The sequence below is a fragment of the Lepidochelys olivacea genome (assembly GCF_965140295.1).
Source record: "Lepidochelys olivacea isolate rLepOli2 genome assembly, chromosome: 12".
Classification (NCBI taxonomy): Eukaryota; Metazoa; Chordata; order Testudines; family Cheloniidae; genus Lepidochelys; species Lepidochelys olivacea.
The window spans coordinates 35,740,405-35,754,486 of NC_140422.1; the positions used below are offsets into that span (position 1 = coordinate 35,740,405).

At 40.3% G+C, this 14,082-nt stretch overlaps 1 long non-coding RNA gene across 1 annotated transcript; it reads right to left on the minus strand.

The window, feature by feature from the left end:
• Positions 1–1,018: 1,018 nt before the first annotated feature.
• On the minus strand, positions 1,019–6,815 carry LOC311528829. The gene is made up of 3 exons (XR_014713712.1): positions 6,734–6,815; positions 5,534–5,707; positions 1,019–1,139 (listed from the first exon to the last, which is right to left on the minus strand). It is a non-coding gene; the product is annotated as an uncharacterized lncRNA (long non-coding RNA).
• Between the last annotated feature and the right edge of the window lie 7,267 nt (positions 6,816–14,082).

Below are 14,082 nucleotides of genomic sequence, written 5' to 3' on the forward strand. Positions count from 1 at the left end.
GTCTTGTTTCATTGGACAGTGAAGATGAAATCACTCCATCACGGTAATGGATTACAGTAATTAGGTTTCAGAGTAACAGCCGTGTTAGTCTGTATTCGCAAAAAGAAAAGGAGGACTTGTGGCACCTTAGAGACTAACCAATTTATTTGAGCATAAGCTCACGAAAGCTTATGCTCAAATAAATTGGTTAGTCTCTAAGGTGCCACAAGTCCTCCTTTTCTTTTTAGTAATTAGGTTATTGTTTGAACACTTGGATTTTAATCTTCCTTTGGGATAAAGTCTCTGTATTTTTTTTTCATTCTGTTTATAAATGGAAAGCCAAATGCCTACAAACCTACCAATTATTGGCTTTAAAATTTAATATATTTTCTTTTTATCATGATAACAGGTTCTGGATATCAGACTCTCTTCCTGCCCCCCTTCCCCCGCCCCCAAAAAAGCCAGTGGACAAATGTTCATGGGCACTACTTATACCTGGCTCATCTGATATAAGGAGGCAGCAAGTGACTTTTATTGCACAGTAAGAACTGTGAAAAAGAAAAAAAACCCTCAACCCATTGTGTTCAATTCAGCATCAACCATTTGGAACTTCTTAACTGAGCGCAAAAGTTCTAAGATGGCATTGACAAATAACAATCACAGTGATGCAGCAGGCAGCTCGGTGACATGAGTGGCACCTTTTTGCCAACACTTTTAATGACCTAGTTAAAAAGTTAAACCATGTTTACATTAAATGGAGCCCATCAGGAAACTGGAAAATATTGCACATGCTTCTAGATCTGCTCATTCCCAAAACAGCTGCATGGTACAAGCTGGTGTGCAGCAAATCTATACTGGCAAAGGGCAAGGAAGAAGTTCCTTTAATTCCTTTCTTAAATGACGGCATTTGCATCTTATTTCTCTTGTGACATTTTATTTCTCTTTCACCAGATCACTGCTAAGAAAACAACAAGAGACAGCACTGGTCTTGTAAAAAGATGGATAAAAGGGAAGGAAGCATTCTTAAGTGGATGGATGGATGCAGCCACCTCTCTTCTTCGTTTTACGAGGCGCACCAGATGAGAGCGAATTATGTCCCATAAAACATTTAAATTCAAGCATCAAGCTCCAGGACAGTCACACTGGTCTTATAAGTTGAACTAAAAAACAAAACAAAACAGGCTAAAGCAAGATAAGCCCTTTCACCTAGTTTAAAATGAACAATTATTATGAACTTTCTACATGTATAGGGAAGTTGGTGGTGGTACCAAGGGTTGGTAGGTAGGCTCAGATCTATGATCTTGTAAAGAGCTGAAATCCAGTCCAGGTTAGTAGTGATGAAACTTGTTGCCATATGTCATCTCTGTGGTAGCCTATGTGAAATGGGGTTATCTCTGTTCAACTCCTAGTACCATATGCCACCTCATTAAACCACCATAAGAACTGGCAATGAGAGCTCAATTAAAAAAAAGTTATCTCAAAATGTGAGTGGTCAAAATGTGAATTTAGACGCATAGGATGCCATTTGCACATGCAATTTCTTATGTATAAATACAATAATTGTTCTCAGAAATCAGGCCTGTCATTGCAAAAGCATGTATACATGCAAATGTGCATCTAACTTCTTAAATAATTGGGACCTAATTTTCTCCCTACTAAGCAGTGTCAGCAGAGAAGCCGGAGACTGAATGGACCATGGAAATTAGCCTACCCTCTTGCCCCAAGGTGGTCCTAGTGAACATGGTTGAGCCACATTGGTTCTTGAAAGAGCTTTATAAAGTCTGGTTTGCAAAGCCACATTACTCACCACATGTGGTATAGCTCTGAATGAGTGATACATATCAAGGCTACATATTTGTCCATTCTAATGCATATTTTGTATATTTTTCAGTCTCCCTCTGCTTTTTTCCCCTTTGTCAGTTTATATCACGTTTCGAAATTTAGATTATGGCGTAAAGGAATTTGTACGCCGTATATTTGGGTCTGTGGTGTGTGTGCGTCTACACACACGTACACATAATTACCACACATGAGGTCATAATAAATAGCATGTAAATTATATAATAAGCAGCATGTATATATATACAGTAATTGGTGTGAATACACAACAGATCTGTTAGGAACAGATTTCAATAAATTTATTCATCTTTATAAAAAAGTCACACTGAATTCAATGTGACTATTTGCAAAGCAACATGCTTCTCAACACGAGTAAAGCATCCGAATATGGACTTTAATGTGATACAGTCACCGTTAGCTACCTGGTGTTGATACCAGGTTCTACATAATGAGAATAGTGATGAGTTAAAAAAAATCCCTTCTCAAAAATTGCTGAGTGTAAATAAACCCTAGATCTGCCTATATAGCTGATCTGAAACTGATTAATTTGATCTCACAGTAGAACTTGTGGCTCTCTGCAACCTTTGTTGGCTTCTGCAGAGTTTTAAAATTCAATTTAAAAAGTGACCATCATCTGCCTTATTTGCCCCTGCTCTGACAAATGATAGAGCTGGGATGCAAGGCCACTTAAAGAAGTTCAAATAACTAAACTGGCTATGACCTGAACTAAAACTCATAGTTTGTGCTTATGATTGCTGCAGGAGCAGCATCTGGGTTACATTTAAATAGAAGAGTTATTCAATAAGATGCTGCATTTTGAAATCCCAGGGCAAAAAAAGAGATTAATTATTCCATTTATGATATTTTGGTTATTCATGCTTTAAAAAAAAAAAAAAGGAAAAGGGGGAAAAAAAATCCCTTCCAGAAAGCTGAAACAGAGAAAAACCATGTAGAGTTGTGTTGTCTCTGACATTTTGCCCAGGCATCCGAAACATAGCATTAAATATAATCTTTACTAGCAAACTTCTCTTGCTTATTATCCTCCCAAAGGGCAAAGCAGAGTTTCAAATGGGCTTTTAATAGCAACACTCCAAGGATCCAGCCCCAGTGTCTTTCAGCTTGTCGAAAGGATTGTGTTGCACATTGCATTCATTCCTCGGTATGTTGGCACGGCCTAACATTGGCTTCAAACATTTGGTATTTGAAACAGAAAATCTTGGTGTTTCGTTCCTTGACTCACTTCCCTTGTGTTTCTAGCATCATATAATATTGACAGCCCTTGCCTGTAAAGAAAGGCCAGGTTCTCTCGTTTATTCAGCTGCAGGCTTTAAAAAATGTAGAATAGGGGTTTTGTTCATAGGAGAGGGCAACTGCCAGTGAACTTTTCCTTTCTCTACGTTAAAGTAGAATAGCACAATAAACAGTGGTAAGAGAAGTGGAACCAATGGTATGCACGCACACATGTAGATATAGTTGGCCAGATTTTCTGTGCCCGCAATCTCTGTTCTATTCTATTCCTGTAATAAGTGTGTGTGTGTGTAGGTGTAATTTACATCCTTTAGTTGTCTACAGGCTTGATCCTGTACCCACTGAAGTCAGTGGTATAGGATCCAGTCCTAAGTGCTTTATTGTGGCTGCACATTGGGTAATTAAGTGCATTCATTAACTCAGCTGTGTCCTTACATTTCATGAACAAGACCCCACAGAAGCAAAGGCCGGGATGAAAATCCGAATGCGAATATTTAGAGGTCCCAATTCTGCACCAGGCTTGCAGGAGAGAAGGCTTTCAGTATTCACAGGAGTAATGCTGCAGGATTGGGCACCCACATCACAGAGATTCTCAAAATCTTCCATAGTGTAGACCACTTTGAAATAGAAAGAAAGACTCGGGGCCAGCTCCCCCATGCAACCCATGGAGTACCTCACCTTCAGCTGAGATTGCATAAAATTTCTGTACAACTACAGTATTTACTTACAGTGTTTGGCAAATACTTGTGCATTTTAACTGTCTTTCAGTGCAAGATATGTACTCTCTCTCCTCCCCCCCTCCCCTCAAGTTAACCACACCAGGTCAGAGCCCACAGTAGGTATAAATTGGCATAGAACCACTGAAGTGAATTAAATTAAATTGATCTTCATCAGTGGAGGGTCTGGCCCAGTGTCTCCTTTTGCTCCTACTTTAATCTCCCCATCCCAGCTGTTCTTTCAATCACCTGGAAATAAGGGTAAGAGGCAGAATCATGTAACATTCTAAATTACCATAGGCCACCAGTGTTCCACAGACCATTGCTTGAGAACCTCTGCTGTACAGTAAGCCATTAAGGGTGCCTAAATAAGTTGCGGTGGTGGATCAGAGCTGCTCAGTTCATGCACCGTTCCTGCCAAATGTCTATTTGGTGGAGGTGGGGAGTATGCCTATCCATCCCTCGGGCATCATTCTGCATGATTAATACCATTTCACTCTGCTTGTGAATTTTCTTTTGGGATTTTCGTGTTCATTTTGGCCATAAACACAAAAGAAATGAGAGCGGGAAAGCAATTTTTGGAGTCATTACTGTCTCTCTTGTTAAATACTTATTGAGACAATATTTTAATGTGTACTGTTCACCCATTTGATTGTAATAGCTCTAAAGCTGTCATCAGGTATATTACTGTGTAAATATGTATTTAAGCACATCTCAGAGAAGTGGATTTTTGACCTAATGAGCTGCATGAGTGCACCATTTTTGGCATGCACTAGAGTAATCACAGTGGACTTGATCCTACCACACAGCTCAGGGGTGGAGGTTTGTATGGGAAACAAGGAGATAAGAAGTGATGAACCGACCGGGGAGGATGGGGAAATTGAGTCCTGAATTAATAAGGGTTCTGCTGTGTGGTCCTATAAGTTTATCCCTCCTACTTATAGGTGTAAGATCTGGGAGAGGAGTTCATAGCTAAGGATCACAGAAGACTGGTGTGAAATCCTAGCCCATTGAAGCCAATGGGAGTTTTGCCCTTTACTTCAGCAGGGCCTAGATTTCACCCCATATCTCTTCAGACATGGCTGTTGTGTGCCCTTTTGTGTCCCCTTCATCCGATGAAGTGAGCTGCAGCTCACGAAAGCTCATGCTCAAATAAATTGGTTTGTCTCTAAGGTGCCACAAGTCCTCCTTTTCTTTTTGCGAATACAGACTAACACGGCTGTTACTCTGAAACTTTTCTAACCTGGCACTCGTACTAAAGGAGCAGACACCCAGTTAGTTAAAACGTTCTACCTCTGCAGAGGGCTATGCATAGCATTCAACCTTACTGGAGCCCATGTGTGTGATCTTTGCTTCTGTTTGTGATGGAACCCTATATACCCAGCTGTGCACAGTTCAGGGACTTGAAGGATCAACGCCCCAAAATATGATAGGATAAAACCTGGTTCCATTGAAGTCAATGGAGAATTCTGCCAAGGAGTTGACACAGTATTTTATTGAGTATGCTCTGTTAATTGGATAATTGATCCTCACGATAACGTGAAGAGATGATTGTAGTACAATCAGGAACAACATATAAATTTATTCTCTCTGGAGCTGTGTATACACAGCTTATCTAAGCCTCCAGGGAGGGATTTTAAAAAGCATTTAGCATTGGGCTAATACGGTTTCCATTGAAGCCAGTGGTAAAACTCTGATTCACTTCACTGGGAACAGAGCTAAGCCAAAGATGACCACTTTAAAAACCTTACCTCTCTGTCTGTGTGTGTGTTAGTCATTTTCTTCTCAGTTGGCACACACAGATGAATCCTTTCATTTTTGTATATGACAATTCTCGGAATAACTGGTGTGTTGTGCATGCATTTTCCAAAAGACTTTCTCATGGGCCCCAGAAGAGCCAATGGTACAGTAAACTATGCAAAATCCTAGAACACAAAGTATCTAGTTAGTGACGTAATGTACACTTTTGGCAATGAAATTCTTTCGAGATATAGAAAAAATGCAACTTGTAGGCTATCAGCCTAACATTACTATTTGTAAATAGATGCATTCATTTATATTTTACGTCCATGTATATACATATGAATGGAAATACATGTGATTTTGCAAGTAAATAGCTAAAATCCCCAAACCAGTCATTTCATTTCTGGCATATAATGAACAGCTGTTTGAAATTTGTCATTCAAAATGTTTTTTCCATGAAAAAATAGCTTTTTCATCAACATGGAAATTTCTATGGGAAATGTCAATTTTGACTACATTGGTTGAGGTTTTGTCAAAAAAAAAATTAAGGCTTGCCTGAAAAATGTTGAGGCTTGGGGATTTGTTTTTTTAAATGAAAAGCTAAAAACTATAGAATAAAAATTTTGATGAAAACTAACCCATTTTTGTTTTTATGGGAACCAAAACTATTTCCTGACCAGCTCTTTTACAATATCCTTCAAATAAAGAATTTTTAAAAAAATACTGAAAATGGCATGAATATAATTAGGTAAGATTCTGTTTCCAGTTACAATGGCATAAAATTGGAACAACCAATAAGCTCGAGTTATTCCATTTTTACACCATTGCAAGTGACATCAGAATCTGGGCCAGTATGGTATTTAAATCCTATCTTGCAACTGTAAACATCTGCAGTTTGTGATCATGCATTTGATTCTTTATATTCACTTTTAAAATGTACCTTAATATATTCAAAGAACATATAAGTTGGTTTGAATTTCCCTGTATGCACGGATTTTTACCTATGATTTGAAATATGTACGGATTTTTACCTATGATTCACCCCTCTTGATACCAGATCTGAGTGTTAAACAGTTCATAACCAACTAAAAGTAGCCACATAAAATTCCAAGTCAAAGGCACATTTTTGAGCTTTTTGCTTAAATCCATCTCTTCGTTTGTTGTAATTCTTAAATTGGATAAAATTGAAATTAAAATGATAAACATACCCCAGAGTGAGAAGAAAATAGTGTAGTTAGATGGATTGTTTTTTGTAGTTTTCCTTGTCAGATATAGATCAGATATTCTCCTGTTTACATGTAAGAAGGTTGTGAAGTCTGCAATTTAAAGATACATCTGGTTCTCACATCAAATTAAACTGCAACAAAAAGGGACTGGGCTCAAGTGCTAGGGCAGATTTTAAAATGTAGGAATGAATGTGTGTTTATGTAGTATTTGCATTAATGCTTCCTATGGTTTATTTTGAAAGTGAAGAAAGGACATTGCATAGTAGGCAATTTAACCCAAACAATATCGGTTTAAAGTTAAGGGCATGCTCTTTGGAATATTTTTCTAGTGTTTTGAAGTGTCCACTTGGAGAAGAAGAAGGGGAAAAAAAAAAAAAAGGAATTGTTCTGTATTCTGCTCTGTGTTTGGCCTGGCTCGGTAGGCCACTGCAGTCTCATCTGGTATGGATTAGGCCTTCTCTCTCACACTCTGTCAACTTGGGTGTTCTGCACGCAGGCTGTTTCTGCAGGGGTCTTGGTTTTGCTTTTTTTAACGGCAGGAAGTGCCCCACTCAGACCACATGTGAAATTGTGTGGGAACAGTGGGGGGGGGGGGGGAGGGGGATGAAAGAGCCCCATCAAACATACCAAAAGTGTGGGTGGAGAGACAGAGATCATAAGGGGAGAGATATGGGCTGAGTAATTGAACTTTCTGGGGCTGGTCGGCAAGGCAGACTGGGAGTGTAGAAGAGGCTTGCTGGATGAAATGCGTCTGCTCTTTGTGACATCTATTTCTAATATTTTATAATATTGCAGGCAGTTAAAAGTGTGAGGGATTACAGCTGCTGCTTAATTTGTTCTAAATTTCCTGCTAGCCTCACCAGACATGTACAGGAAATAGGCAGTAAATGTTTAATAGGTAATACCTAACTGGACAATTAACAGGTGCTGTCACACAGAAAATCCAAACCTGTGTTTGTGCATATCCAGAAGTGAATCAAACAGTGGTCAAAAGACAAGCTCTCGGTGTAAAGCAGCCTAGTGTAACAGTATGAAGTAGGTCACATCTGAGGGCTTCAGTACTCAATGAAAGGCTTCTTGTAAGCAATAGCCCCATCTATAACTCATAGATTGCTCTCATTGTAAATTCGGTGGGCCTCATTCTTTATTCCTCTGCACCATTTAGAGCAAAAGAGTGTAAAATACTACTAGATCAATGAGTAGCATTGTGTACCCACTTTGCACTGGTATAAATGGCAACACAAGAGGCACCAAAGAATCTAGCCCTATAACTTTGTAGATATATGGAGGTGATCTTTTTTTGTTGTTTCGGCATTAAACTATTCACTGTTGACTTTGTCACCTGCATGATAAAATATCCTCAACTCAGGTTCAACACCTACACCTCCTTTGCCTCAGTGCTCCTTGCGCAGTCTTTGTGTCAGCCTGGTAATAAATAAACTTCACGGAGTTACCGTGTTCATTATACACATCCTTGGAGAGAAGATTTCAACAGTAATTAGGGCTGGTCAAATAATTCATCCTAATGTTCAATGTGAATTTCTGGCATTCTTTCATCAAATTATTTATGAATAACTTTTTCACCACCCTTCCAGCTCTATAGGTGGTAGTTTGGTATCCACCAAATAATTATTCTTGGCACCTAGTTCTCTGCTCCGTTACTCCTGTTTTACACCAAATTAACTCCAATGACTTCAATAAAAATAGCATAGCAAAATAAAGAATCCTCTGATATTTTTCATTTATCAACACAATTGATTTGAGAATAACTTTGTTCCATTATTCAACCATCTCTAAGCTTGAATTTAATTCTGATCATTCTGAACAATTGTATTTCCAACAGAAGAAACTATTGGTGATAGTTGGTTAATTTGAATTGCTATTATTACCTCCAGACCAATATAATTTTAACAGGGTTGGACAATATACAGCTAACCAGTCCCTTAGAATTTGCTTTTATTAAGTTCAAGTCCAACTGAGTTCAAAAAGATCCTTCTGTAAAATCTAAATGTCCCCTAATAGTTCATGACTAATGTCTTACACTTGGCTTTCCTATAAATTGCTCTCTTTACTGAGCAATTTCTGTAGCAATACTCAGACATCCTTATCAGCACTTGATGTTCATGTAAACCAGCTCTTGTTAATGACTACAGGGGCAAAAAGAAAAAAGAAAAGTAACATTGCACAGACCTCAAGATTCCTGCTTCATCGGAACTTTGAAGTTCAGCTGTTAATAGCAGCGTTGACTACTTACATAAAAAGTGCGTAGTAAACTGAACTGACATTGTCTAATTTCTAGCAATTGGTTTAAACTATCACAAATGACATGGGCTTCCTTCCCCCTCTCCTCCTCCCCTGTCTTGACGCAGCCAGGATAATTAAAGTTGTTTCCAATATGTGGGCTATTGTCCTAAGCCGAAAAATGCAAAACGTTTTTACAGTTGGAAGCAAGAACACTTTCAAACAAGCTTCCATCTGTGTGAAAAGGGGATCCTCAGCTGCTGTTTATTATCTATCTGTTTACATCACACATGTGCATGCTGAGGACAAAGTGGTTCCATAAATTACTCCTCTAGTATCATTTTGGCCATTATTGACTGCCAAAAACAAAAGCATTTAATGGGTTGTTGAATGCCTTTTAGTGATCCTACAGTAGTTTTTAACTTGCACTGAATAACTGACATGATCTCATCTGCTTTCCTACTTCATTTAGGCTACATAATATTTATCACACTGCACAGAGTAAATAGAAAGTGACATAAACCACATCCATGCTCTCCTGATTAAGTGGTTAACACGTAAGCATGGCTGAGTACGTAAAGCAGAGGGCTATAAGTCACGAGAGATGTAGATTCTATTCTTTAAACTGACACTGACTTCCTATGAGACCTTGGGCAAGTCAATGAGGCCTCAGTTTTCAAACTCTGGTCATGAATTGGAGATATCTCCACTTGGGGAGGTGCCAAATTTGAGACACCTCCCCCGCACTGGAAAAAAACTGGGGGGCAGGGAAGAAATCATGAAATGTTTTACCTCATAGTGAAAGCTAGTTATTCTGGGCCTGTATGTTCATACACACATTTTTACCTCTTTTCAGCCTTGCAGACCTGTTCAAATTGTTTAAAAGCACGTTTAGGGTCTGATTTTTTTCACACCCTTGTCCTCCTCTGTCACACACTCTTTTTAGTGGAGCTACTTGCACTGCATAGCAGTGACCTCCAGAGCTAAAAGCATAAGCTTCTACAGCTTGAGGTAAAGATCTAAGGTTTGATATCCAGGATCTATGCCAACTCACATCCTCTGGAGACTGGTATAGAGGTAGGCCTGTAACACATGTTCACCAGTGGGTTATGTATGCATGTGCAGAATTGTGTAAATGGAAGTCAGATGGAGGTACTACTCTAAATTATGCCGTTAATATTCATCACATTGTTTCATCATGGGCATAGAGTTAAATTTGGTTTCAGATTGAACCAAAGCTTTCAAGCTAAGCTTAGGCAGGTAAATCCCTCCTTAGTCACCAAAATAAAGTGTTCTGATTTGCAGAGGTGCTGAACACCCACAGTTCCTCTTGCCTTCGGTGGAGCTACTCCTGATTCATACTGGCCCGAGAGAAGAATAAGGCCCTTAGTGAGGGTAACCCAGTGAGTTATGAACCCTAGTTCCTATCTCAAACATGAGTTACAGCTCTTTCTTGCACAGTCTTCCTGTGAGAGTTGTCTTACCCATATATTACTGGGCATTAACGCACTTCTCAGGTGGATGAAGTCATTCCCCTTTGCACCTGAGGCATGTGTTAAATGCCAGTTAATCATGTGCATCGTGTCATGTCTTATTGCTTAAGGCTAAGAAAAGACCAAGAAAAAATAATGGTAATACCACTAAGTGCAGAACAAATGGAGATAATGTTTCTTTCTGTTCCTAATTACTCACCTCATTGCTTTAGCAAGCTAAAATTGAAGTTGTTTTACATAGTTCAAGTTGCAAATCAGAATATCTTTATTCAGTCTATAATTGAATATATGCTGAATGAAACCTAGATTAAGTATATAATAAGAACTGATCTGAGACCATGTGAAAATTCAAATGGCCAATTTTTACTTCACACCCACTCTTTTCTTGTGCCAATTTCTGCTCACAAATAAATTGATTTTCTCTGGGGAAAAAAGACCCATTTTCCAGCAAAAAACAAAAATTGTGAAATGCTGTTTGTGGCAGAGAGGGGGGAGGGAGAGATTCAGTGAAATGGGACCATTTTGAAGTTCAGAATGTAATGGGTGGGGAATCAAATTTTGAGTGGCTTCAGATTTCATTGTGAATATTTTTGCAGGCCTCTAATTGTGATACGATGACAGTGGATCAGATCTTCAGCTGTTGTGAACAGGTCTTGCTCCAGTGCGGTCATACCAGCTGATGGTCTGGCCTGTTATGAATTACACTACAACTTAGAAGTCAAAGGGACCAACGTTTCCAAGCAGCTTTTGCCTTATTAGTAGTAGTATTGTATTTATTATTTGTATTATAGTATCTCAAGACAGATTGGGACCAGACACTGTATAGACAGATGGTAAGAGCCAGTCCCTGCCTGCAAAGAGTTTAGAATATAGATCAGAGGCTGCTCAAGACAATCTGCTGCCCGAGGCAAAACCTCAGACTACTGCCTCCCCGCCTCATAAGCCTATGGCAGCAGGTTTGGCCCAGCCATCCCTCCTTCATGACAGAGTTGCAACACCTCTCAAATTAGACAAAAAGCAGGAGAGGAACCAGACAGAGAGGTGAAGAGACTTGGACATCCAGCCCCAAACACTGGAAGACATGTCTGAAGTAGGGATGGAGTGAGCAGGTTGAAGAAAAGAATAACTCTCCTGGAGGTTGACTCAATCTTTCTAAGAGAAGCTGAATCGAACTTTGTTGTGGTTCTGAAATGTCTGGATAACATTTTTTTTCAGGCTTTTGTATGTGTGGTTTCCATTAGAGCCAGAGCACACAAGGCAGGCAGTTTCTGAAAGGTACTTGAGATGGAAGCAGCTGGTACTGGGACTCGTCCATGGGGACCTTGTTCTTGTGAGATTTCTAGCCCAATTTTCTTGACTCAAGAATTTTGAAAAGTTAGCAGGTGCCCCAGGGAACCATGTGAACTTTGGAATGATTAGCTGAACTGAGCCCACACTCCAAAGTGGTTGAGATTGCCTGTGACCTGTGTGAAGTTTTACAGTAGTTGTAGTCAGTTGAATAAAGACACTGACTTCCATGATTCATTCTTGGCACAGAGCAACCCTTTGTCTATTCCTACCTTTCGCCCTTTCTTCATTAAGTGGAAAATCCAAAGTTTCCTTTAATCAGGTTTGAGTTTGCACTGATGTGATGTTTACTGACTGAGATGGTGGTTTTCAAACGAAGTCAGGAACATCTGGTCTAGTGGCTTGGCAGTAAGCCCAGCAAATTGCCATTCCAAAGGCCCAAGTTCATGAGCAGCCTTGGGCCCTTTCATCCTGGAGCTTGTAAATCCTGAGGGTAATAGAGGTGGCACTTATTCTCTAGATGTAATCATCTTGCTTCACTACCTACTGGCACCACTGGCTTCCCCTGTAAAATTTCATCCCGGGCATAATGTCCAGCATCTTGCCTTTTATCACATTCCCTCCTGCTTCTCATACTGTACAAATGACACTAACCTCACTACCTTTCTCATTTCCATCTCCCACTCCCATCTTTGCCCCTTCTTTCATGCTCCTTTTTGTGGATAGAATGCCTCTGCCATGAGGCTGGCTCTCACCGCTGGTGTGAGTCCTTATATCTACGTCTTGGAACCTAGCTCTTGCTTCATCGGGTGCCCCCTGGCTGCTCTTTGTTTGCTCTGCCATAGTCTTTCTTCCAGTAACTTGGCCTTCAGGCCAGGTTACCATTTAATCTGCCCCCATCCTCGGTGACCACGTCCATCAGGACCACTGTCCGAATGCTGTCTCCAGATGGTGTTCAACCCCAGCTCGGGGCTCTGCACCACTAAACCACTGGCTGGTGAGGACCCAGGCCCAGCAACTGCCTGGGGTTCCAGCCCAGGGACCCTATAACCAGCAATCCAGGTCCTCAGTCCCTATCCCTGTTGCTGTTTCCCTGGGCTACTTCCTACCCAGCCTCTCTGTCTTCTCTTGCCTGGATCTAGGTTTACCACAGGAGCCTACTCCCTCCCTGTGGCTACTTTGTCCCTCCCATCCTCATGTCAGACTCCTTATTGGAGGGCAGGATCCTAGTGCTTATTATCCCCCTATTATCCTCCGTGTTCCTGACAACCTTCCTCCTTCCAAGGGGTGATCACAGAATCCTTCCTCTGCATCCTCTTTCTGCTCTCAGCTTCTTGGCTTTATAGTGCTGGCCCAGCCCTTCCCAAGTGGGGCTTCACTCTCAATTAACCCTTCCCCGCCGCCGCCCCCTCCTCTAAGGGGATGCCAGGTAACCTTGTTGGCCTCTCAGGACCTCTTTAACCCTATCACGGCTGGTGTGAGGTGCACACTCCTTGTACAACAGGCCTCAACTTTTCTTCCTCCAATGAATGGCTGTAATGAAAAAAAAATTAGATTTGGTTTTTAAACCTGAAAAGTTTTCAGGGCCCTGCCCCCTTCCCCCGCCCAAAAGAAAAAAAAAGTGAAACAAAATTAAAATGTTCCGGAAAAAAAAGCCATTATTTATTTATCTTTAAAAGAGCGTAGATGGAAAAATTTTCAAACAGCTCTCGTAATACATGAAAAATGACCCCATTTTGAGGGAAAAACATAGATTTAAGGTGACTCTTTCTTTCTGCTCTTCCTGAGTTTCCCAAGCAAGATACCATTTCCTATATTCTTGTCATTCAAACAAGCTTAAATTACAATCCTTTTTCAGCTTCTTTATATCCACACCAGCAAATTAAATATGCTGCAGTCAAATATGGCTGACAATTTTGTGGATGCGGTCCGAGTCAGAAGAGAATTACTCAAACGTAGCTGTAACTGCACAAACTCTGCAGAACTAACAGTATTACCAATTGGTAGTAAAGTAGCACCTACTGGCTCAAACTAAATCTTGGAGCCCACTGGGCCAGTTACTGTACAAATACAGAGTCACAGACAGTCCCTGTTCTAAAGAATTCACAATCTCAATAGACAAGGAAGACAAAGAATAGGAGAAGGATTATTATCCCCATTTTACAGATGCGGAAATGAGGCAGACAGGAAGCCTGGATCAAAGCCAGATCTCCAGCATATGAATAAGGGTGGGGGGAGACACTTAACCACATGACCAATCTCTGTGTCTAGTAGGACAGCCCATTTTTTTGGCAGTAAAGAAAGCTGATA